This window comes from Primulina tabacum, chromosome 5, assembly GCF_025594145.1.
Source record: "Primulina tabacum isolate GXHZ01 chromosome 5, ASM2559414v2, whole genome shotgun sequence".
In the NCBI taxonomy this organism is placed as follows: domain Eukaryota; kingdom Viridiplantae; phylum Streptophyta; class Magnoliopsida; order Lamiales; family Gesneriaceae; genus Primulina; species Primulina tabacum.
The window spans coordinates 29,308,614-29,335,950 of record NC_134554.1 but is presented as its reverse complement, the minus strand read 5'-3'; the positions used below and the strand labels follow the sequence as shown (position 1 = coordinate 29,335,950).

The 27,337-nt window shown below is 29.8% G+C and overlaps 3 non-coding genes across 3 annotated transcripts; all 3 read left to right on the top strand.

Annotated features, from left to right (window-relative positions):
* Positions 1-5,305: 5,305 nt before the first annotated feature.
* LOC142547881 (small nucleolar RNA R71) lies at positions 5,306-5,416 on the top strand. Its single transcript, XR_012820774.1, has one exon. It is a non-coding gene; the product is annotated as a small nucleolar RNA R71 (small nucleolar RNA).
* Positions 5,417-15,203: 9,787 nt separating this feature from the next.
* On the top strand, positions 15,204-15,314 carry LOC142547880 (small nucleolar RNA R71). The gene has a single exon (XR_012820773.1). It is a non-coding gene; the product is annotated as a small nucleolar RNA R71 (small nucleolar RNA).
* Positions 15,315-19,344: 4,030 nt separating this feature from the next.
* On the top strand, positions 19,345-19,455 carry LOC142547875 (small nucleolar RNA R71). The gene has a single exon (XR_012820767.1). It is a non-coding gene; the product is annotated as a small nucleolar RNA R71 (small nucleolar RNA).
* Positions 19,456-27,337: the final 7,882 nt, after the last annotated feature.

Sequence of the window (27,337 nt, the reverse complement as noted above, 5' to 3'; positions counted from 1 at the left end):
CCGTTCCCTCCCACCATAAGGAAGCGTCGCCTTTCAATAGATAGATGTTACAACGAACTCGGTCAGCGTCCGTCATATCCATATACTTAAAGATCACCTCTAAAGATCTAATCCATCCCTCATCCACGAACGGATTAGTAGTGCCGGAATAATCCGTGGGATCCATCCTCCTAAATCGCTGATAGACTGCTTCCAGTCGGACCCTCGCATTATTTCCCACGTGCTGCTCTAGTAAACGAGCCATACCGGCTAGTACATGAGGACTAGCATCCTGATTAGGTGGAGGCTGTAGAATCTCCTCCTCCTGTCTATCCTCAATATCACTACGAAGAACCAGTCTAGGATGCATCTCTGTACAAATCTTCCATTCCCCAGTAACCAACATGCATTTAACATTTTAAATGAAACATGCATCTAACCTCTATATCATGTATTATAAAAGCATTTAAAGTTCACATATAAAATCTAAAGCAGTAAAAACTCACAGACTTGAGGCGTGACTTCTTGAGCTTCTCGAAGTGGCAGTAACATAACCCTTTAAAGATCCTTGGCTCTGTTACCAACTGAAACGTCCATTACTTTTAAACCTTAAAATCCTACTAATTTTTTTTTTTTTAAATTGAACAACAAATTCGAACTTCATAATTAAACTTAAAATTTTCATAATCCAAAATAATTTAACATCTACAAATTTAAAGTGCATAAAATCCCTAAATTGTCAATTGACAAAAATCCTATATCAACAATTAATATGATCAAAACTAACATCAAAATAAAACATAAAAATCTCTAATTAAATCATTAACAAAATTTTTAAAACTTTGACTATAAATCTAATGCGGAAAATAATGTCCCTCGATAGTGAACTGCCGGACTCGATCCACTCAAGCGTCAGTACCTCCCTCAATCTCATCCTCACCTGCGACATTCAACCCTAGTGAGTCTAATGACTCAGCACGTTCTAACATGAGTAACAAATAGTACATATAGAAACACATGCATTAAAAATCATATTTTTATTCAAAATAAGCTAGCATAAATTTTAGGCATAATTTAAATCGTCAAATCATAAATCTTTCAATCATTTATCATTTTGGATGAGGTTTGATCCTTCAAAGTGATTAGCTGTTCATGTGGTCGACTGATCAGTCTTAGCTCACCATTGTGCATGGGGACGGGCACTAGGCATTGACGTAAATGGAAATAGGATCGTTGGGCTCCCTCTGAGGCTTTCTCCCGTAAACGGACTCCCTCTAGGGCCTTCTCCCTCGTGATATTCCCAATAATCATATATGATATCCTTTTTGTCACAATCAGTTCACATCCTTGAAAATATTTCTCTTCTCTTTGTAACCATAAAATATCGTGTTCTTTCCAAATTCATAAAATAACATTTTAGCAGTAAAAATTGCACAGCTTTAACATAAATCATAAAACCTCATATTTTCATCATAAAAATTTAAAATATCGTTTAGCATGCATTATGATTATTCAGGGCACTGCCAGACCTTTTTGTACTACCCAAGTGTAACTTGACTGTTTTGCCCCTTGACTAAAAAATCTTCGATTTTGACTTTTTCTCGCTTTTGTTAACACGAGATTATCCAAAATAATTATTTAAGCTTAAATTTGACATCTAATATTTTTATTTAACGTAAACTCGGGTTTTTTTATTTAATTCTGTAATTACTAAACCGTGGAGCGTTTAATTTTTGAATTAATTCAAATTTAAATATTTTAATCTCAAACTTTAATCGTAGCCTTTTCATTCTAACCTACCCTCGTGAACCATGAATCGACCACTGTAAAACATGGTTCAAGCCCTTCCCTTCAACAAGCCAAAATTATAACCCTAGCCTACCCATACTAAGCCACGGTTCAAATCCCTTGAGCCACTGCTACTACTTAAATAATAATTCACCCAAGTGTAGGTTGTCTGCAAGTAATATATTTCGTATGTACGAGATCGATCCACAGAGAGGTTATTTTGAGTTTAAATTTATTAATTTATAGATTACCAAATACAAGAATGAAGTTTACAAATTATAAATTTTGTCAAGGCTTGAGGATTTATTCTTGGTTTATGTAATATTTTTTAACTAAAAGTAAAACAAAAGAAACCACCATAAATAATGGTTCCAAGAAAATTAAACACACACATAATATAATATAGTTCCCACTATAGAAAATACCGAATTAACCGATATTTTATATATGGTACCTATGATTATAATTATGACTATATAAATAAATAATTGCATAAAGTAAATGTTAAATTAAATCATTATATTTTATTTAGAACAACCGGCAGAGCTACGCTATTGCCTAATTGAAATATATTGATTTAATAAGTTAGTTGCGGTAAAGAAAAAGTTAGTTGCGATAAAGTAAATGTTAGTTGCGATAAAGTAAAAGTTAGTTGCGAGAAAGTAAAAGTTAGATGCGAAAAATAAAAGTTAGTTGCGATAAAGTAAATGTTAGATTGTTAGATGTTAGTATTAAATCATAATATTTCATTTAAAACAACCGGCAGAGCCACGCTATCGTCTAAATGAAATATTATGATATTATTATATAAATATATATATCTATCTATATATATATAATCATAAGTGATGAAATATTTATTGTATCAAAATTAAACAACAAATCAAGATAACCACTTTAATAGTATCAAGCATTTGATGTAAATTGATAACAACAAATAATTCATTTTTATACCTACAATAAAAATAAGTTAGCTAAATGAAAAGAAATAAAGAAAGAATATACAAAATATAAACAATCTTACTTCACCAAGAATGCATCCTCTTCACCTTGACATAATAGATTTAGCTTGCCATAAGCTTATTTTTGATCAACACTAAAATATCACTCATAGTTGAGAACATGAAAGAAAATATATTGGAACTTAGAACTTTGATACACACTCACACTATATTTTACAATGAGATAGAATGATTCTCAAGCTAGCACAAGGCCTCTATTTATAGGCCAAATGAGAGAAATGGTCAAAATTTTTATTAATGCCATGTAGTTGCAATAGTATTCTTTGTCTCTTCCAAATTCAATTCCATGTCCCTTCTTTCAATGCTTTGTTCCACGACTTTAATCACCGAATTTGACTCTGCTCAAAACGGCAAACATGTGGGGAATTGTCTGTAGATGAATTTGGCCACTTGGTTCACCTCATTTGGTTAAATATTGAAATAGTTATGATTTTTTTATTATATGTTGGTCATAGTAAAAGTAAATTTGTCCTCCTTTTGATATTTGCACAATTTGATCATCTTAAGGAACTTTTTAGGCAATCATGTCTTCTGCAAAGTTTTAGATAATTTCTCAAAGATTCCAAACATGTTTGAGTCACCTCCATTTGAATTTTCTAGCTTGAGTTATCATTATTTTACCTACACGTAGAAAACCTGAAAATAAAACATATTTAGTAAGACAATTAAATATAAACAAACAATACTAAAATAACATAATTTTATAATTTTAATGAAACTTAAATTTTAAAATACAGGTTTTAACATATTATCATCTTCTTTAAAATTATTTTTAAACTCAAAACTTTCTATTGAAAAAACTTCAGATTGTTGATTTAAGTTTTCTTCTTGTATATTTTCTTCCACAATTGGTTCAATTTCATTATCATATTCATTTTCATTAATACTTGGTTGTTTACATAAATTGAACACATTAAGTTCTAGAGTCATATTTCCAAAAGACAATTTCATTATTCCATTTCGACAATTAATTAAAGCATTTGAAGTTGCTAGAAATGGTTGTCCCAATATTACTGGAATTTCATTATGTACTTCTATTGGTTGTGTATCCAAAACAATAAAATCTACAGGATATATGAATTTATCAACTTGAACCAACACATCTTCTACAATACCTCTAGGTATTTTGATTGACCTATCCGCCAGTAAGAGAGTAACAGAAGTGGGTTTTAATTCTCCTAAATTAAGTTTTTCATAACCTGAATAAGGAAGTAAATTCACACTTGCTCCCAAATCCAACAAAGCTTTTTTAATTTTATTTTCTCCAATAATACATGAAATTGTTGGACAACCAGGATCTTTATATTTTAAACTAGAATTATTTTGAAGAATAGAACTTACTTGTTCAGCCAAGAATGCTTTTTTCTTCACATGCAATTTTCTCTTTACAGTACATAAGTCTTTTAAAAATTTTGCATAAGAAGGTACTTGTTTAATAGCATCTAATAATGGAATATTTATCTTCACTTGTTTAAAAACTTCATAGATATCAGAATCACTTTTTTGTTTTTTATGATTTGTTAATGCATGAGGAAATGGTGGAGGTTTATTTGACTTATTTACTATTTCAGATGATTTATCCTTCACCATATTATTCTTAAAATTTAAGGTATCATCATTCTCAAAAGTATCAGGATTATCATCCTTACTCTTTGATTTTAAATGATCCTTGTTTTCATTACTATATGGATCATTAACTATTTTACCACTTCTAAGGGTAATAACAGATTTTATTTGATCAATTTTTTCATTTTTTAATTCTTGATTTTGATTTTTAGGATTAGGTTGAGGTTGCGATGGAAATTTTCCTTTTTCATGAATATTAAGTGCAGATGCAAATTTTGCAAGAGTTTCTTTCAAATCACTCATATATTGACTGTTTTGAATCTTGATAGACTCTTGCTTTTGGATAAATGCATGAATTACATCTTCAAAGTTTTTCTTGGAGGTGTAACATAAGGAATATAACCTTGATGATTTTGGTTATTTTGTAAATATTGTTGTGACGGTTGTGCATTATTGGTTATTTTTCCATCCAGGATTATATGATGGTGAAAAAGGATCTAGTATTGGTTTTTTTATAATTGTTAACATAATTTGCTTGTTCATGGAGACATTCTTTAAATGAAGGTAATGTTGGACAATCTTTTGTAGCATGATCATGTGTATCATATATATGACAAATAATTTCTTGAATACTTTTTAATTGACCACTCTTTTTCATTTCTAATGACTCAATTTTTCTTGCTAAAGATGCAAGTTTAGCTTGAATATCTATATCATCTTTAAGATTATAGATACCACCCCCATTTGTTGAATTATTGTTTTTAGTTGTTGGTGGTTCTATTGTGCCTATATTATCTCAATTTTGAGCATTTTCTGCTAATGAATCCAAATATTCCATAGCTTCATTTGGGTTTTTATCTTCAAAAGTTCCATTACACATGAATTCTATCATTTGCCTATCTTTACGTATTAGACCTTCATAAAAGTGAGAAACTATTCTCCATGTTTCAAAACCACGATGTGGGCATGTATTAAGTAATTCTTTATATCTATCCCAACATTGATAAAACGTTTCTCCTTGTTTTTGAGAAAAAGTTGTAATTTGTCTTTTAAAAGAGTTTGTTCTATGGGAAGGGAAAAACTTTTTGAGAAATTGTTGTTGCATTTCTTCCCATGATCTTATTGAACTTGATCTTAAATTTTGTAGCCATGTTTTAGCTTTATCTTTTAAAGAAAAAGGGAAAAGCTTTAATCGAACTATATCCATGCTACAATTTTGATCATTATAAGTGTTACAAACTTCCTCAAATTCTCTTAGATGCAAATATAAATTTTCAGAATCTAAGCCATGAAAATTTGGTAAAAGTTGAATAATTTGAGGTTTGAAGTTGAAATTAGATGCATCAGGAGGAAAAACTAAACAAGATGGGGCACTAGTTCTAATAGGGTTCATATGGTGCCTAAGTGTTCTTAATTGATCATGTTCTTGATTATTATTATTATTATTATTATTATCATCTTGATTATTTGAATTATCATCCATGTTTAAATTATTTTCAGATACTCGAATAAGTCTACCACTTTTTTTTCGACTCCAAATACTCATACAAAAAAAAAAACACAATACTTATAAATAAAACATAATTAACAAATATAAACTTAATTTATACCTCCCCGGCAACGGCGCCAAAAACTTGCTAATACTTAAATAATAATTCACCCAAGTGTAGGTTGTCTGCAAGTAATATATTTCGTAAGTACGAGATCGATCCACAGAGAGGTTATTTTGAGTTTAAATTTATTAATTTATAGATTACCAAATACAAGAATGAAGTTTACAAATTATAAATTTTGTTGAGGCTTGAGGATTTATTCTTGGTTTATGTAATATTTTTTAACTAAAAGTAAAACAAAAGAAACCACCATAAATAATGGTTCCAAGAAAATTAAACACAAACATAATATAATATAGTTCCCACTATAGAAAATATCGAATTAACCGATATTTTATATATGGTACCTATGATTATAATTATGACTATATAAATAAATAATTGCATAAAGTAAATGTTAAACTAAATCATTATATTTTATTTAGAACAACCGGCACAGCCACGCTATTGCCTAAATGAAATATATTGATTTAATAAGTTAGTTGCGGTAAAGAAAAAATTAGTTGCGATAAAGTAAATGTTAGTTGCGATAAAGTAAAAGTTAGTTGCGATAAAGTAAAAGTTAGTTGTGAGAAAGTAAAAGATGCGAAAAATAAAAGTTAGTTGCGATAAAGTAAATGTTAGATTGTTAGATGTTAGTATTAAATCATAATATTTCATTTAAAACAAGCGGCAGAGCCACACTATCGTCTAAATGAAATATTATGATATTATTATATAAATATATATATATATATCTATATATATATATAATAATAAGTGATGAAATATTTATTGTATCAAAATTAAACAACAAATCAAGATAACCACTTTAATAGTATCAAGCATTTGATGTAAATTGATAACAACAAATAATTCATTTTTATACCTACAATAAAAATAAGTTAGCTAAATGAAAAGAAATAAAGAAAGAATATACAAAATATAAACAATCTTACTTCACCAAGAATGCATCCTCTTCACCTTGACATAATAGATTTAGCTTGCCATAAGCTTACTTTTGATCAACACTAAAATATCACTCATAGTTGAGAACATGAAAGAAAATATATTGGAAATTAGAACTTTGATACACACTCACACTATATTTTACAATGAGATAGAATGATTCTCAAGCTAGCACAAAGCCTCTATTTATAGGCCAAATGAGAGAAATGGTCAAAATTTTTATTAATGCCATGTAGTTGCAATAGTATTCTTTGTCTCTTCCAAGTTCAATTCCATGTCCCTTCTTTCAATGCTTTGTTCCACGACTTTAATCACCGAATTTGACTCTGCTCAAAACGGCAAACATGTGGGGAATTGTCTATAGATGAATTTGGCCACTTGGTTCACCTCATTTGTTACTTTATATATTATGAGAAAATAATAATAATAATAAAAACACATCTAATTATATATTATTATATTAAACGAAAATATATATATATATAAATCGGTATATGATTTTGTTTTTAATGAATATGTTTGTATTTGAATATATAAAAGGAATAAAGAATCTAGGTTGTGATTTTCCGATAAATTTTATTACTAAGGGACTAGTAATAAGATAGTGTGGGGGTGTGATGAAACTTAAAATTAATAATTTATTATATGTTAAAACTTGTATTTTTAGATTCTAATATTCATTTTATTCAAAATACAGACTAAAAGAAAAATTAGTTTTTCATATGTACCAATTTATATATATATTTTGATCAATTAATATAAAATATATAATAGATGTGTTCGTATATATATATATAATTGTATGTATTTTCAAATAAAATAATTTCTAAATTTTTTATAATAATATAGTCAAAAAGATAATTCACACCACCCACCATAACATGTATAATATCAAGAATATTATTGTTAAAGTCTTAACTCCATATATTCTTTCAGGTCAAAATGTTTAAGAAATAGCTAGTTTTCACTCATGGAGTTGGAATGAATATTAGCTCTCATTGAAAAAGGCTAAGTATTAAAGCAGACAATTAATTAAACTAATATTGAAAACAAAATAAGAAAATTTACAAAGAATAAAAATCCCCCTTTTTTTATTGTTTTTTTTAAATAACGTGACTGCAAAATTTTACAATAACATAAAATTTTTATCCAAACATTCTACCATAAATATATATATATATATATATATATATATATATGTATATATATAAACATTTATATAACGGATACATCCGACTACCTTTGAAACTTATCTAGCACAAACAAATCTTTTGTTTGTTTGTTTGTTTGTTTTTTTTAACACAATATTGATGTTTTAGAACACATTGATAATACATCAATCAAATCTAAAAAATTACAATGAATAAAGTATTTTGCAGTCCGTTATATATTTACTTCTTTTTTATTCTTTTTTCAATAAATATTTTTTTAGGGGAGTTATATTCTTGTAATTAACCATTTTTTAATAATCAATAAAAGTTTATTAATTGTTTTCTCATTTCTCACCACTCACTCACAAAAGATGTGTGAGTATATATTATACTTTTACAAAAGAATTCTTTCAATTATACATGTTAACAACCATACAAACCATATCTTTTAACTATATTCTCATAAAAATTTTAGAAATTATTTTATTTGAAAACACATACAATTATATATATATATATATATATATATATATGAACACATCTATTATATATTTTATATTAATTGATCAAAAAATATATATAAATTGGTACATATGAAAAACTAATTTTTCTTTTAGTCTGTATTTTGAATATAATGAATATTAAAATCTAGTGTATTGTGATTTTCCAATAATTATTAACTAATGCATCTCAGGTGCATTTTACTGACACCTTACTCGACATTGAACTAAAAATTATTATTATTATTACTATATATAAGTATATATTTTAAGTTTTTATATAAAAAAAACTAAGAGGAGAAGAAGAAGAAATTATTCATACCTTAAAGAAAAACATTAAAACATACCGTTGAATCACAAGTTTAGCATCACATGAATTTTCTTTTCTTACTCTTGGATGTTGGCCAATTAAGTTGAGATAAGGATGGATCTGGTTCATGACTAAATCCTTGCAGTAAATCAATAAGTTCACCTTCACATGTAGCAGAAACTAATATCCTTCGCGAAGCTAATGAAATAAATCCCTGTTCCACAACATCATCAAGAAACAATAACAGTTTATCATAATAATTGTTAACATTTAACAAACCAATTGGCTTATTGTGGATATTTAATTGTGCCCAACAAACAGTATGAAATATTTCTTCTAAAGTACCGAAACCTCCTGGCAAAGCAATGAAAGCATCTGAATGTTCAATCATTTGAGTGATTCGTTCATACATGTTGTCCACTTTCATTTCTTCTCCTATTGTTGGTCCTGTAATAGTGGCTAAGGTAATCAGAATAATGCCTAAAACTTCACTTCCACCTGCATGCGCAGCTTTTGCAACTTTTCCCATGAGGCCAACTTCACCACCATCATATACCAAATGAATCTTTTTTTTAGCAAGTGTTATTCCAAGATTTTCTGCTACTTCTTCATAAATTAAATCTTTTCCTGCACTAGATCCACAAAATACACAAATATTTTTGATTTTACTTACCGTGGACGTTGACATGTTGAGAAATATGTTTTCTGTAATTGTTAGATCACAACATATGAATTTATAAGCGTAACATGCCAAAAGTCAATATTTGAACAAGAAATTATTATTATTAAAAGAAAATAAAAATGAAAAAATTAAAACAAATATATACAGCGTAGTTGTGATTGTGGCTCACATCTTCCTCTGATTTTACGTTCAGTAACGGCTTCAACGCCTTCTATGAGTCGAGGATATGCTTCCCATCCAATTTTCTTATAAATTGGCAAACATGGTCTTTTAACGTCAGATTCCCAAGACGAAATTGTGTATATATATTTACTTATCTAAATAGATATGCGTTACTACAGTAGGTTCTTTGTAAGGCTGATTCCACCGTCCATATTGATATTCCTCCTGTTGAAATTGCCACCATAGTTTAAGAAGTTCATTTTGCACGTACCCACTAGAATGCGTATCAAGAACCTCTAGAAAATTATCCAAAGGCTCTTTACTCAGACCATTCTTAATGAATAAAATTTTATCTTCTCTATTCATTGATGTCATTCCAACATTTTTGCATTTTCCCTTACAAGTCCACCTTGCACATTTATGACATCCTTCTATACGTTTAGCTCTTCGCTTTTTGGCATATGTGCTTTTATTAAATCTTGACATATGTCTTATTATTAATTCACTTGCTTCCCCAACCAATCGGACTTTTGCTTCAATTATCAAACGGACATCATTCGGTATGCCATATGACATCATCAACCTTAGCCGCTCACATCTAGCTTTATAATTTTTTTTCAACGCATTATCAGGTAAACAAGCAAAATATTTACGAAGATTCATAATACACACATCCATATTATTATTATATATATATTTCAATTATTTTGGGAAAACTGAAGAAACCGACTTAAACAGTCACGGAGTACCGTTATCCGCCACTTAACCGGGAAATGAACTAGAATCTGCAAAACAAAATGAAAATATCAAACAACTATTGTGGATCATATAAAGTCATAAACTCATTATTAAGAATTTCATTTTCTATAAAAGGCTTAAGTCTTTGCCCATTAACTTTAAACACGTCATTATTTTTAGGATTTTCAATATCAACAGCACCATGAGGATAAACAAATTTGACTATAAATGGTTCTGACCACCTCGATCTTAGTTTACCTGAAAATAAATGCAAACGAGAATTATAAAGCAAAACTTTTTGTCCAATTTCAAATGACTTTCTCATAATATTTTTATCATGAAAGGCTTTAGTTTTATCTTTATAAATCTTTGAATTTTCACATGCATCATTTCTTAATTCTTCAAGTTCATTTATTTGCAATTTTCTTAATTTAGATGCATCATCTAAATTAATATTAAATGCTTTAATTGCCCAATAAGCTTTATGTTCAAGTTCAACCGGTAAATGACAATGCTTACCAAAAACTAACCTATATGGTGACACCCCTAATGATGTTTTAAATGCAGTTCTATATGCCCATAATGCATCAGTTAATCTTAAAGACCAATCTTTTCGATTTGGATTAACTGTTTTTTCTAAAATTTGTTTTATTTCTCTATTTGCAAGTTCAACTTGACCATTACTTTGAGGATGATATGGGGTAGAAACTTTATGTGTAATGCCATATTTTCTTAACAAAGAAGAAAATGATTTATTTATAAAATGACTTCCCCCATCACTAATTATTGCTCTAGGTATTCTAAATCGGCTAAAAATATTTTCTTTTAAAAATTTTATAACAACTTTATGATCATTAGTTCTACATGCAATTGCTTCAATCCATTTTGAAACATAATCAACAGCGACTAAAATGTACTTATATCCAAAAGATAATGGAAATGGACCCATAAAATCTATCCCCCAACTATCAAATATTTCAATAATTATGATTGGATTTAAAGGCATCATGTTTCGTTTTGAAATTGATCCCATCTTCTGACAGTTTTCACAAGATTTGCAAAATAAATGCGTATCTTTGAATAAAGACGGCCAATAAAATCCACATTGTAAGATTTTTGTAGCTGTTTTATTGGATGAAAAATGACCTCCACATGCTTCAGAATAACAAAATTTAATAACATTACTTACTTCATTGTCGGGTATGCATCGTCGAAAAATTTGGTCAGGACAATACTTAAATAAGTAAGAATCATCCCAATAAAATATTTTAACTTCTATCAAGAATTTATTCTTATCATGTGAATTCCAATGAGAAGACATTTTATTTGTCACAAGAAAATTTACAATGTTAGCAAACCAGGGCATAATAGCATAAAACAACTGATCATCTGGAAACTTTTCATTTATTGGTATTTCATTATGAGATGATTCAGTCATTATTCTAGATAAATGATCGGCTATAACATTTTCTTTTCCTTTTTTATCTTTAATTATAATATCAAATTCTTGTAATAATAAAATCCACCGTATTAATCTTGGCTTAGCATCTTGTTTATTTGATAAATATTATATGGCAGAATGATCGGTGTAAACAATAGTAGTAGAACCAATTAAATAAGATCGAAACTTATCTAATGCAAATACTACTGAAAGTAATTCTTTTTCAGTAGTTGAATAATTTATTTGGGCACTATTTAAGGTTCTACTAGCATAATAGATTGCATAAGGTTTTCCTTTTTTTCTTTGTCCTAACACAGCTCCTATAGCATAATCACTTGCATCACACATTAATTCAAATGGTAAAGACCAATCTGGAGGTTGTAAAATAGGTGATGTAACTAAAAGATTAATAATTTTTTTAAAAGCATTTTCACATTTCTGAGTCCATTCAAATTGTGTATCTTTTGTTAAAAGATTTGAAAAAGTTTTTTATAAACCTTCTATAAAATCCTGCATGACCCAAGAATGATCGAACTTCTTTGACCGTTTTTGGTGATGTTAAATTAGCAATAACATCAACTTTGGCTTTATCAACTTCAATTCCTTTTTCAGATATCACATGTCCTAAAACAATCCCAGATTTAACCATATAATGACATTTTTCCCAATTTAAAACAAGATTTTTTTCTTCATATCTTTTTAATACTTCTTCTAGATTTTTAAGACAATTTTCAAATGAGTTTCCAAAAACAGTTATATCATCCATAAAAACTTCTACATATTCTTCAATCATATCACTGAAAATACTTAACATGCATCTTTGAAAAGTAGCCGGAGCATTACATAAACCAAATGACATTATTTTAAATGCAAAAGTTCCGAAAGGACAAGTAAAAGTAGTTTTTTCTTGATCTTCTAATGATATAGGTATTTGATAATACCCCGAATACCCATCAAGAAAACAGTAATAAGAATTTCCTGCTACTTTTTCTAGAATTTGATCTAAAAATGGTAGTGGGAAATGATCTTTTCTAGTTGCATCATTTAATTTTCTATAATCAATACACATACGCCAACTAGATGGAATCCTAGCTTGTAATAACTCTCCCTTTTCATTTTTTATAACAGTGATGCCGGACTTTTTAGGTACTACTTGTGTTGGACTTACCCATTTACTATCTGAAATTGGATAGATAATTCCAGCGTCTAATAGTTTTAATACTTCATTCTTAACAACTTCCTTCATATGTGGATTTAACCTTCTTTGTGGTTGTTGATATGTTTTAGCATTTTCTTCTAAGTGAATTTTATGTGTACAAATTAAAAGATTCATATCTTTTATATCTTTCAAAGTCCATCCAATTGCATTTTTATATTTTTTAAGTAATTTAATCAAATCTTCTTCTTGATTTGGCAAAAAAGTGGAAGAAATTACAACAGGAAATGTTTTATTTTCACCAAAAAATACATATTTCAATTCTAATGGTAAAACTTTTAATTCAAGTTTTGTATTATCATCTTCTTTAAAATTATTTTTAGACTCAAAACTTTCTATTGAAAAAACTTCAGATTGTTGATTTAAGTTTTCTTCTTGTATATTTTCTTCCACAATTGGTTCAATTTCATTATCATATTCATTTTCATTAATACTTGGTTGTTTACATAAATTGAACACATTAAGTTCTAGAGTCATATTTCCAAAAGACAATTTCATTATTCCATTTCGACAATTAATTAAAGCATTTGAAGTTGCTAGAAATGGTTGTCCCAATATTACTGGAATTTCATTATGTACTTCTATTGGTTGTGTATCCAAAACAATAAAATCTACAGGAATATATGAATTTATCAACTTGAACCAACACATCTTCTACAATACCTCTAGGTATTTTGATTGACCTATCCGCCAGTAAGAGAGTAACAGAAGTGGGTTTTAATTCTCCTAAATTAAGTTTTTCATAAACTGAATAAGGAAGTAAATTCACACTTGCTCCCAAATCCAACAAAGCTTTTTTAATTTTATTTTCTCCAATAATACATGAAATTGTTGGACAACCAGGATCTTTATATTTTAAACTAGAATTATTTTGAAGAATAGAACTTACTTGTTCAGCCAAGAATGCTTTTTTCTTCACATGCAATTTTCTCTTTACAGTACATAAGTCTTTTAAAAATTTTGCATAAGAAGGTACTTGTTTAATAGCATCTAATAATGGAATATTTATCTTCACTTGTTTAAAAACTTCATAGATATCAGAATCACTTTTTTGTTTTTTATGATTTGTTAATGCATGAGGAAATGGTGGAGGTTTATTTGACTTATTTACTATTTCAGATGATTTATCCTTCACCATATTATTCTTAAAATTTAAGGTATCATCATTCTCAAAAGTATCAGGATTATCATCCTTACTCTTTGATTTTAAATGATCCTTGTTTTCATTACTATATGGATCATTAACTATTTTACCACTTCTAAGGGTAATAACAGATTTTATTTGATCAATTTTTTCATTTTTTAATTCTTGATTTTGATTTTTAGGATTAGGTTGAGGTTGCGATGGAAATTTTCCTTTTTCATGAATATTAAGTGCAGATGCAAATTTTGCAAGAGTTTCTTTCAAATCACTCATATATTGACTGTTTTGAATCTTGATAGACTCTTGCTTTTGGATAAATGCATGAATTACATCTTCAAAGTTTTTCTTGGAGGTGTAACATAAGGAATATAACCTTGATGATTTTGGTTATTTTGAAAATATTGTTGTGACGGTTGTGCATTATTATCATTCCTTCAACTAAAATTAGGATGATTTTTCCATCCAGGATTATATGATGGTGAAAAAGGATCTAGTATTGGTTTTTTTATAATTGTTAACATAATTTGCTTGTTCATGGAGACATTCTTTAAATGAAGGTAATGTTGGACAATCTTTTGTAGCATGATCATGTGTATCGTATATATGACAAATAATTTCTTGAATACTTTTTAATTGACCACTCTTTTTCATTTCTAATGACTCAATTTTTCTTGCTAAAGATGCAAGTTTAGCTTGAATATCTATATCATCTTTAAGATTATAGATACCACCCCCATTTGTTGAATTATTGTTTTTAGTTGTTGGTGGTTCTATTGTGCCTATATTATCCCAATTTTGAGCATTTTCTGCTAATGAATCCAAATATTCCATAGCTTCATTTGGGTTTTTATCTTCAAAAGTTCCATTACACATGAATTCTATCATTTGCCTATCTTTAGGTATTAGACCTTCATAAAAGTGAGAAACTATTCTCCATGTTTCAAAACCACGATGTGGGCATGTATTAAGTAATTCTTTATATCTATCCCAACATTGATAAAACGTTTCTCCTTGTTTTTGAGAAAAAGTTGTAATTTGTCTTTTAAAAGAGTTTGTTCTATGGGAAGGTAAAAACTTTTTAAGAAATTGTTGTTGCATTTCTTCCCATGATCTTATTGAACTTGATCTTAAATTTTGTAGCCATGTTTTAGCTTTATCTTTTAAAGAAAAAGGGAAAAGCTTTAATCGAACTATATCCATGCTACAATTTTGATCATTATAAGTGTTACAAACTTCCTCAAATTCTCTTAGATGCAAATATAAATTTTCAGAATCTAAGCCATGAAAATTTGGTAAAAGTTGAATAATTTGAGGTTTGAAGTTGAAATTAGATGCATCAGGAGGAAAAACTAAACAAGATGGGGCACTAGTTCTAATAGGGTTCATATGGTGCCTAAGTGTTCTTAATTGATCATGTTCTTGATTATTATTATTATTATTATTATTATCATCTTGATTATTTGAATTATCATCCATGTTTAAATTATTTTCAGATACTCGAATAAGTCTACCACTTTTTTTTCGACTCCAAATACTCATACAAAAAAAAAAAAAAAACAACACAATACTTATAAATAAAACATAATTAACAAATATAAACTTAATTTATACCTCCCCGGCAACGGCACCAAAAACTTGCTAATACTTAAATAATAATTCACCCAAGTGTAGGTTGTCTGCAAGTAATATATTTCGTAAGTACGAGATCGATCCACAGAGATGTTATTTTGAGTTTAAATTTATTAATTTATAGATTACCAAATACAAGAATGAAGTTTACAAATTATAAATTTTGTCGAGGCTTGAGGATTTATTCTTGGTTTATGTAATATTGTTTAACTAAAAGTAAAACAAAAGAAACCACCATAAATAATGGTTCCAAGAAAATTAAACACACACATAATATAATATAGTTCCCACTATAGAAAATATCGAATTAACCGATATTTTATATATGGTACCTATGATTATAATTATGACTATATAAATAAATAATTGCATAAAGTAAATGTTAAACTAAATCATTATATTTTATTTAGAACAACCGGCAGAGCCACGCTATTGCCTAAATGAAATATATTGATTTAATAAGTTAGTTGCGGTAAAGAAAAAGTTAGTTGCGATAAAGTAAATGTTAGTTGCGATAAAGTAAATGTTAGTTGCGAGAAAGTAAAAGTTAGTTGTGAGAAAGTAAAAGATGCGAAAAATAAAAGTTAGTTGCGATAAAGTAAATGTTAGATTGTTAGATGTTAGTATTAAATCATAATATTTCATTTAAAACAACCGGCAGAGCCACACTATCGTCTAAATGAAATATTATGATATTATTATATAAATATATATATATATCTATATATATATAATAATAAGTGATGAAATATTTATTGTATCAAAATTAAACAACAAATCAAGATAACCACTTTAATGGTATCAAGCATTTGATGTAAATTGATAACAACAAATAATTCATTTTTATACCTACAATAAAAATAAGTTAGCTAAATGAAAAGAAATAAAGAAAGAATATACAAAATATAAACAATCTTACTTCACCAAGAATGCATCCTCTTCACCTTGACATAATAGATTTAGCTTGCCATAAGCTTACTTTTGATCAACACTAAAATATCACTCATAGTTGAGAACATGAAAGAAAATATATTGGAACTTAGAACTTTGATACACACTCACACTATATTTTACAATGAGATAGAATGATTCTCAAGCTAGCACAAGGCCTCTATTTATAGGCCAAATGAGAGAAAGGGTCAAAATTTTTATTAATGCCATGTAGTTGCAATAGTATTCTTTGTCTCTTCCAAGTTCAATTCCATGTCCCTTCTTTCAATGCTTTGTTCCACGACTTTAATCACCGAATTTGACTCTGCTTAAAACGGCAAACATATGGGGAATTGTCTATCGATGAATTTGGCCACTTGGTTCACCTCATTTGGTTAAATATTGAAATAGTTATGATTTTTTTACTATATGCTGGTCATAGTAAAAGTAAATTTGTCCTCCTTTTGATATTTGCACAATTTGATCATCTTAAGAACTTTTTAGGCAATCATGTCTTCTGCAAAGTTGTACATAATTTCTCAAGGATTCCAAACATGTTTGAGTCACCTCCATTTGAATTTTCTAGCTTGAGTTATCATTATTTTACCTACACGTAGAAAACCTGAAAATAAAACATATTTAGTAAGACAATTAAATATAAACAAACAATACTAAAATAACATAATTTTATAATTTTAATGAAACTTAAATTTTAAAATACAGGTTTTAACATATTATCATCTTCTTTAAAATTATTTTTAAACTCAAAACTTTCTATTGAAAAAACTTCAGATTGTTGATTTAAGTTTTCTTCTTGTATATTTTCTTCCACAATTGGTTCAATTTCATTATCATATTCATTTTCATTAATACTTGGTTGTTTACATAAATTGAACACATTAAGTTCTAGAGTCATATTTCCAAAAGACAATTTCATTATTCCATTTCGACAATTAATTAAAGCATTTGAAGTTGCTAGAAATGGTTGTCCCAATATTACTGGAATTTCATTATGTACTTCTATTGGTTGTGTATCCAAAACAATAAAATCTACAGGATATATGAATTTATCAACTTGAACCAACACATCTTCTACAATACCTCTAGGTATTTTGATTGACCTATCCGCCAGTAAGAGAGTAACAGAAGTGGGTTTTAATTCTCCTAAATTAAGTTTTTCATAAACTGAATAAGGAAGTAAATTCACACTTGCTCCCAAATCCAACAAAGCTTTTTTAATTTTATTTTCTCCAATAATACATGAAATTGTTGGACAACCAGGATCTTTATATTTTAAACTAGAATTATTTTGAAGAATAGAACTTACTTGTTCAGCCAAGAATGCTTTTTTCTTCACATGCAATTTTCTCTTTACAGTACATAAGTCTTTTAAAAATTTTGCATAAGAAGGTACTTGTTTAATAGCATCTAATAATGGAATATTTATCTTCACTTGTTTAAAAACTTCATAGATATCAGAATCACTTTTTTGTTTTTTATGATTTGTTAATGCATGAGGAAATGGTGGAGGTTTATTTGACTTATTTACTATTTCAGATGATTTATCCTTCACCATATTATTCTTAAAATTTAAGGTATCATCATTCTCAAAAGTATCAGGATTATCATCCTTACTCTTTGATTTTAAATGATCCTTGTTTTCATTACTATATGGATCATTAACTATTTTACCACTTCTAAGGGTAATAACAGATTTTATTTGATCAATTTTTTCATTTTTTAATTCTTGATTTTGATTTTTAGGATTAGGTTGAGGTTGCGATGGAAATTTTCCTTTTTCATGAATATTAAGTGAAGATGCAAATTTTGCAAGAGTTTCTTTCAAATCACTCATATATTGACTGTTTTGAATCTAGATAGACTCTTGCTTTTGGATAAATGCATGAATTACATCTTCAAAGTTTTTCTTGGAGGTGTAACATAAGGAATATAACCTTGATGATTTTGGTTATTTTGAAAATATTGTTGTGACGGTTGTGCATTATTATCATTCCTCCAACTAAAATTAGGATGATTTTTCCATCCAGGATTATATGATGGTGAAAAAGGATCTAGTATTGGTTTTTTTATAATTGTTAACATAATTTGCTTGTTCATGGAGACATTCTTTAAATGAAGGTAATGTTGGACAATCTTTTGTAGCATGATCATGTGTATCATATATATGACAAATAATTTCTTGAATACTTTTTAATTGACCACTCTTTTTCATTTCTAATGACTCAATTTTTCTTGCTAAAGATGCAAGTTTAGCTTGAATATCTATATCATCTTTAAGATTATAGATACCACCCCCATTTGTTGAATTATTGTTTTTAGTTGTTGGTGGTTCTATTGTGCCTATATTATCCCAATTTTGAGCATTTTCTGCTAATGAATCCAAATATTCCATAGCTTCATTTGGGTTTTTATCTTCAAAAGTTCCATTACACATGAATTCTATCATTTGCCTATCTTTAGGTATTAGACCTTCATAAAAGTGAGAAACTATTCTCCATGTTTCAAAACCATGATGTGGGCATGTATTAAGTAATTCTTTATATCTATCCCAACATTGATAAAACGTTTCTCCTTGTTTTTGAGAAAAAGTTGTAATTTGTCTTTTAAAAGAGTTTGTTCTATGGGAAGGGAAAAACTTTTTGAGAAATTGTTGTTGCATTTCTTCCCATGATCTTATTGAACTTGATCTTAAATTTTGTAGCCATGTTTTAGCTTTATCTTTTAAAGAAAAAGGGAAAAGCTTTAATCGAACTATATCCATGCTACAATTTTGATCATTATAAGTGTTACAAACTTCCTCAAATTCTCTTAGATGCAAATATAAATTTTCAGAATCTAAGCCATGAAAATTTGATAAAAGTTGAATAATTTGAGGTTTGAAGTTGAAATTAGATGCATCAGGAGGAAAAACTAAACAAGATGGGGCACTAGTTCTAATAGGGTTCATATGGTGCCTAAGTGTTCTTAATTGATCATGTTCTTGCTTATTATTATTATTATTATTATTATTATCATCTTGATTATTTGAATTATCATCCATGTTTAAATTATTTTCAGATAGTCGAATAAGTCTACCACTTTTTTTTCGACTCCAAATACTCATACAAAAAAAAAAAAACAACACAATACTTATAAATAAAACATAATTAACAAATATAAACTTAATTTATACCTCCCCGGCAACGGCGCCAAAAACTTGCTAATACTTAAATAATAATTCACCCAAGTGTAGGTTGTCTGCAAGTAATATATTTCGTAAGTACGAGATCGATCCACAGAGAGGTTATTTTGAGTTTAAATTTATTAATTTATAGATTACCAAATACAAGAATGAAGTTTACAAATTATAAATTTTGTCGAGGCTTGATGATTTATTCTTGGTTTATGTAATATTGTTTAGCTAAAAGTAAAACAAAAGAAACCACCATAAATAATGGTTCCAAGAAAATTAAACACACACATAATATAATATAGTTCCCACTATAGAAAATATCGAATTAACCGATATTTTATATATGGTACCTATGATTATAATTATGACTATATAAATAAATAATTGCATAAAGTAAATGTTAAATTAAATCATTATATTTTATTTAGAACAACCGGTAGAGCCACGCTATTGCCTAAATGAAATATATTGATTTAATAAGTTAGTTGCGGTAAAGAAAAAGTTAGTTGCGATAAAGTAAATGTTAGTTGCGATAAAGTAAAAGTTAGTTGCGAGAAAGTAAAAGTTAGATGCGAAAAATAAAAGTTAGTTGCGATAAAGTAAATGTTAGATTGTTAGATGTTAGTATTAAATCATAATATTTCATTTAAAACAACCGATAGAGCCACGCTATCGTCTAAATGAAATATTTTGATATTATTATATAAATATATATATATATATATATCTATATATATATAATAATAAGTGATGAAATATTTATTGTATCAAAATTAAACAACAAATCAAGATAACCACTTTAATGGTATCAAGCATTTGATGTAAATTGATAACAACAAATAATTCATTTTTATACCTACAATAAAAATAAGTTAGCTAAATGAAAAGAAATAAAGAAAGAATATACAAAATATAAACAATCTTACTTCACCAAGAATGCATCCTCTTCACCTTGACATAATAGATTTAGCTTGCCATAAGCTTACTTTTGATCAACACTAAAATATCACTCATAGTTGAGAACATGAAAGAAAATATATTGGAAATTAGAACTTTGATACACACTCACACTATATTTTACAATGAGATAGAATGATTCTCAAGCTAGCACAAGGCCTCTATTTATAGGCCAAATGAGAGAAAGAGTCAAAATTTTTATTAATGCAATGTAGTTGCAATAGTATTCTTTGTCTCTTCCAAGTTCAATTCCATGTCCCTTCTTTCAATGCTTTGTTCCACGACTTTAATCACCGAATTTGACTCTGCTCAAAACGCCAAACATGTGGGGAATTGTATATAGATGAATTTGGCCACTTGGTTCACCTCATTTGGTTAAATATTGAAATAGTTATGATTTTTTTACTATATGCTGGTCATAGTAAAAGTAAATTTGTCCTCCTTTTGATATTTGCACAATTTGATCATCTTAAGAAACTTTTTAGGCAATCATGTCTTCTGCAAAGTTGTAGATAATTTCTCAAGGATTCCAAACATGTTTGAGTCACCTCCATTTGAATTTTCTAGCTTGAGTTATCATTATTTTACCAACACGTAGAAAACCTGAAAATAAAACATATTTAGTAAGACAATTAAATATAAACAAACAATACTAAAATAACATAATTTTATAATTTTAATGAAACTTAAATTTTAAAATACAGGTTTTAACATATAATAAATTATTAATTTTAAGTTTCATCAGCCACCACCGAGCCGTCATGGACCAGACCATTCACAGACCCTTCTAGACACTAACCGACCTAGCCTAGACCTGAACGAACCAGCCCAAGCCCCTGTCAAAGCCGGCGCAGTCCTATTCCCCTCTCCAAGTTGCAGCCCTCATCCCCTCGAGCCACCACGAACCACGGCTGCACCAGGCCCCGCCACTAACCCTATCCATCTTTGCTAGACCCTACTGGACCAGCCTAGCTAGCCCCAACCAACTGCGAGCCACCCTAACCGCAGCCTTCCATCTGCGTGCGTGGGATAGTTGCTATCCACGAGACCTAGCCTTTCTAGGACTCTTCCTAACCCTAAACCACGTTTAGCACATTCCCCTACCCGAGCCCCGACCAAGCTGCACGTCGCCATGCACCAAGCCGAGCCCATGATCGCGTGGCCCCCGTAGAAAATCCTAGGCTCGTTTCTTCCTAGCCAAGCTCGACTCCAGCCCTCATGTTGTCCCTTAGAGACTCTTTTCCCGTATCTTAAACACCTCATATTGGCAGTGTGTCCTTAGGAATCATAACGTTTTTCAAACAAGCGTAAAATTATCAAAACTCTGAAAATATTTGTTATATCGTTGAACGAATCATGTTTAAATATTTTCATGCAAAAATAAATAAAACAAGCATAATATGACTCGAATGATGCGTCAAAGGAGTTTAGAAGCGTGCCTTTATGTTTTAAAATGCTCGAATATACGATCGTTGGCATGAGGTGCGAAGAAGGACGAACGGGCGACGAAGACTCCTTGTTTTTTCCTCTTCAAAATCTTGAAAATATGGTGTGTTGTGTGTGAATTTTTGGCTAATGTGAGGCTTAGAAAGACCCTAGGTTTTTATTTTATAGATTTAAAATTTGCATGTTAATGGGCTAGTGTTTTCAGTTTTGGGTCTTTGAGTTTAGGAACAATTGGGCATACTAATCTTAGGTATATTAGGCCCGATAACATTTATTTATTTGAAAATAAAAGTTTATAAAAATTTAGTTTTCAATAATAATACTTTTGGTCCTTTAAAAGTCTTTCGTTTGCTCAAAACTGGCTTCCCGAATAAAATCGTGCTCGTTTCGTAAAATAATTTGGACTCTACTATTTTAGAAAAATTTAATAACACATAATCATATTAATAAGCCTTGAAAATATTTATTGAAAAAAATATATTTATATGGTCGTCACCGGTCTCCTTTCCTCTGCCTATTACTGAATATTCAGATAAAATCTTCTCATGAAATCATACAATCTAATCATTTAATCATGCAATTAGACCTTAAATCGTATAATATACATCAAGTAAGCATTTAAAATCAATTAAATAAAACAATTACGCAATTTAAATCATTTGCATGCATGTTGTTTACGTGGGTTGACTTTTTTTTTGGACGTTACAGATTATTAGTCCCAACAAATTCCATACAAATAAAAAATTTCTCTATTAAATCTTGAATAAAATGATGTATAATGTCAATGTGTTTTGTTCAAAAGTATTGTACTAGAATTTTGAGATGTTAGTTGCGCTTCAATTTTCACAGTACTCAATGAGAGTCTCACTCTTAAGGCCACAGTCATATACCATTTGATTCATCTATAAAAGTTGGGAGTAACACTTCCAACTGCTACATATTCAGATTCAGCAGTCGAGAGTAACACACAATTTTTTTTTCTACTATACCATGAAACTAAGTTATTTCCAAAGTAAAAATATCCTCCCATTGTGTCTTTCTATCATCTAAATCTTCAGCCCAATCGACATCAGAAAAAACCTATCAACTTGGTGTTTTTTTCTTGAGTGTACCATAATCCTGAATCTGTAGTTCCTGCTACATATCGTAGGATTCACTTAACTATTTTTAGGTATGAGATTTTAGCATTTGATTGATACTGTGCACACAAGCATACATTAAACATAATGTCGGGATGACTAACAATCAAATACAAGAGGCTAAAAATTATGTTGCGATAGAGGATGTTGTCAACACCTTCGGCAACATCTTCTTGCATAGTATTTCACTTGAGTCTATAGGTGTTTTCATATATTTAGTGTTTTCATTTGCAAATTTCTTAATCAAAATTTTCACATTTTTGTTTCACAGAAAAAACAATCTTGCATTTTCTTAATTTGCAATCCAAGAAAAAACTTAACTCACCTAAAATGCTCCTTTTAACATTAGAAGACATGCATTCAACAAAATCATCTGCATGCTTTTGAGATGATGCACCAAAAATAATGTTATCCACATAAACTTGGAAGATAAGTATTTGACTTTTGAATAAAGAAGGTTTTGTCAACCTCACCTCCTTTGAAGCCAATTTCGAGTAAATATTCGGCCAGTCTACCCTACCATGCACGTGGTGTCTGCTTCAAACCATTGTGTAACGTACCATATTTTGAATTACTTGAAATTTGCGGAAAAATAAAAATTTTCTTAAATATAAAATAAACTTTCAAATTGTGATCATAAATAAACTGTCCAACTAAAAGTATTTGCAATAAGATAGATCACATATAAAGTTTGCTAAAGAAAAATACTTGTTTAAACATCATAAACCAAAACGTAAAATCAGAGTAGTTGAAGCATCGCATAAAAACTTAAAAACATGGGCGGTCCTCGGGTTTAGCCTCCCGCTCAGTCCAAGCCAGCTCACTGGTCCTCACCTCTCGTCTCATCAAATTCATCCTCACCTGCATCGATCAAGTCTAGCGAGTCTAAAGACTCAACATGCATAAACTGGAAATAACAAGTACTACGTAATAAAATCACATGCATCTTTAAAATAAGGCGTACATACTTGAAACTTGAACATAATAGCATAAACGTACTTAAAACATCAATGTAGTAGCATAAACATAGATGTGCCATCATCATAAGAATTTTCTTAGACATACTTGCATCATACATACTTGAGCATACATAACATCATTTTGCATAGAGGCATGTTTCAAAGCAAGTGACCCATCCATAAATACGCCTGATCAGACTAAACCACAGTACTGGGCTGATAGGGAAGATCCACTGCCACATACATGAGATCCCAATTCATAATTTAACTGGTGGATTGGTTCCTGATCATACTTTACCGCTTTCCAATCCTGATCTAAACATGTTCATAATTTAACGAGGTGCACGTCGAACATACTTACTTGGCGTTGAGGGATTCGTTGAATCTTGCTTGGGGCCACTGCTGCACATACTAACATGAGTTCAAACACTTAACTTGCATAACTTAGACGTAGGTATTCGTGCTCACCACCGAATCAAATAAATAGCTTATGACATTCTAGATTACTCCGGACTTGACCTCGTTTAATCACCGTACTAAATAATGACACCAAAACCCCCAAACCAAACAAAAAAATTTTCCCTAAAAAGGAAGTACACGGACCCCGTGCCCAGGTTCGGCTACGGGTCCGTGTAGGCTCTGTAAAATGTGCCAAAAAAAAAGAAGGGACACAGACCCCGTGTCAAGGTCCGTGTAGGCTCTGTGAATTGACACTTCGAAGAAAACAAGGGCACGGACCCCGTGTATGGGTCCGTGTAGCCTCGGGATAACAAATCTGCGGAAAAATTCTTGCACTGTCTATTTCTCTCAATTATACCGCCTAGACTATGAATCGATACCACAAGACTCATCCTAGGATGCTACGGTATTGACTCCAACCCATATCAACAATCCAACCACCCCAATATCTAATGCAACAACAAAACGACACAAAATTCGAGATTCGACACCAAATCAATTCCTACGACTTCTAATTCAACCAAGTGCCTAACGACACGAAACGAAACACCAACAATCATCCCAAAATCATTCTCGATGTACTTAAACACAGCAGTGCTCACCTGTCGATCCCCAACGAAGCCTGCAACAATAAAACTTCAAGAACACATCAAGAACATAATTTTCGGAAAAACGCAGGTTGAGCAGTCCCACAAAAACGACGATAACTCACGCAATTCTTATCCAAATATTTCGAATTTTATATCAAATCGAAGGTATCAAAAATTTCTACGTTTCATATGTTGAAAGTTTTTCCAGAAAACCGACCTAAAAATCGCAGTAATTACAAAAACAGCAAATTCGAGTTTTGAGATCCAAAAACAGTTTCAAAAGTGATCCAACCATATTTGCCCAAACTCTTACATAACATACACATGGTTTTCATACAATAAATATCAAAATATTTACTAATGACGAGATCGATGCAGAAACAAAAGAATATACATGCCTTTTGAAGATTTGAAATACTGAAACGACGATACCGAAGCGGGAAGAAAGCGAGGGGACGACCGTGGAACGATTTCCTTTGAAGAAAACTCAACGAAAATATGGTCAAATCCGAAGGGGAGGGGCGGCTACTCTCTAGCAAAGAACCCTAGGTTTTTCTTCTTTTTAAAAAAAGAAAAGGGATGGTGTGTGTGCATAGGTGTTAAAACGTGTATGTGTGTGTATCTCGGTGTGTGTGTGTGTTATTTAATAATTAGGGACTAAAATATTGCTTAAATTATAATTAGCATGGTATTTAAAATTACTAATAATCACTTAATATACTAACTAAAATACTAACTCCTCACAAAAAAAAAAAAAACTAACATCTTAAAAATTGGAATAAAATACACAATAGGTACACATTTTAAAATTCTGAAATTTTAGAATCACCTAATAACCAAATTAGGATTTTAAAATGCTATAACTAAATAAACGTTTAAAATGCATAAATCCTAACTTAAAATAAAATACCGCATTAAAATTGCCAAAAATCGTCGCCGGTCTTTTTCTCGATCCCGCATCGACTAATCGCCTGAAACATGAAACTCAAGAGAATATTTTAACGTACATCACATAAACATAAATAATATTAAAATAATGCATTTGAATAAATCACGCGTCGCTAAAAATCCATTTAAACTTAAATAAACAATTTGACAATTTAATAAATACATGGGTTTTACGTGTACTGAATTTTGGGCTCTAGACATAGGGAGCCTTTTTTAAATTGTAAACATGATCCAAGTGGTGTGAATCTTTGAATCATTCAGGCTGTCTAACATACACTTCCTCACTCAAAATTCCATTCAAAAGGGCATTTTTAACAACTATTTAGTAGAGCTTAATCCTCATATAACATGAAATAGTTAGAAATAGTTGGACTGGCTCAACGCGGGGTATAAGAGCAAAGGTCTCATCAAACTCAACCCCCTCTACCTGTGTGTATCCTTGAGCGACCAACCTTTCTTTGTTCTGAATGATGTTCCGGACTCATCGATTTTATTTATACAAATCCATTTTCTACTAATTATGTTTCCATCGTGTGGCGCCCTAAACCTTGCCACGTAATCATACAACATGTGACGTCATATGCATAAAAATTTTATTTTCGACGACGTAATAATATAATGCATATACGACAAAATAGTGCAATCACCACACTATCTACGTCAGTGTAGCAGAAACAGTATAATAAATACACACATACAACTCAAATAAGACAATAAGTTATATTGTCTCTATCTACTATCATCTACAAGACTGTTTGACTAGACACACCTAGTCCTTCACCACTATCCTGTCTCACGGCATAATCCTATAATCTGTCCAACAGAAA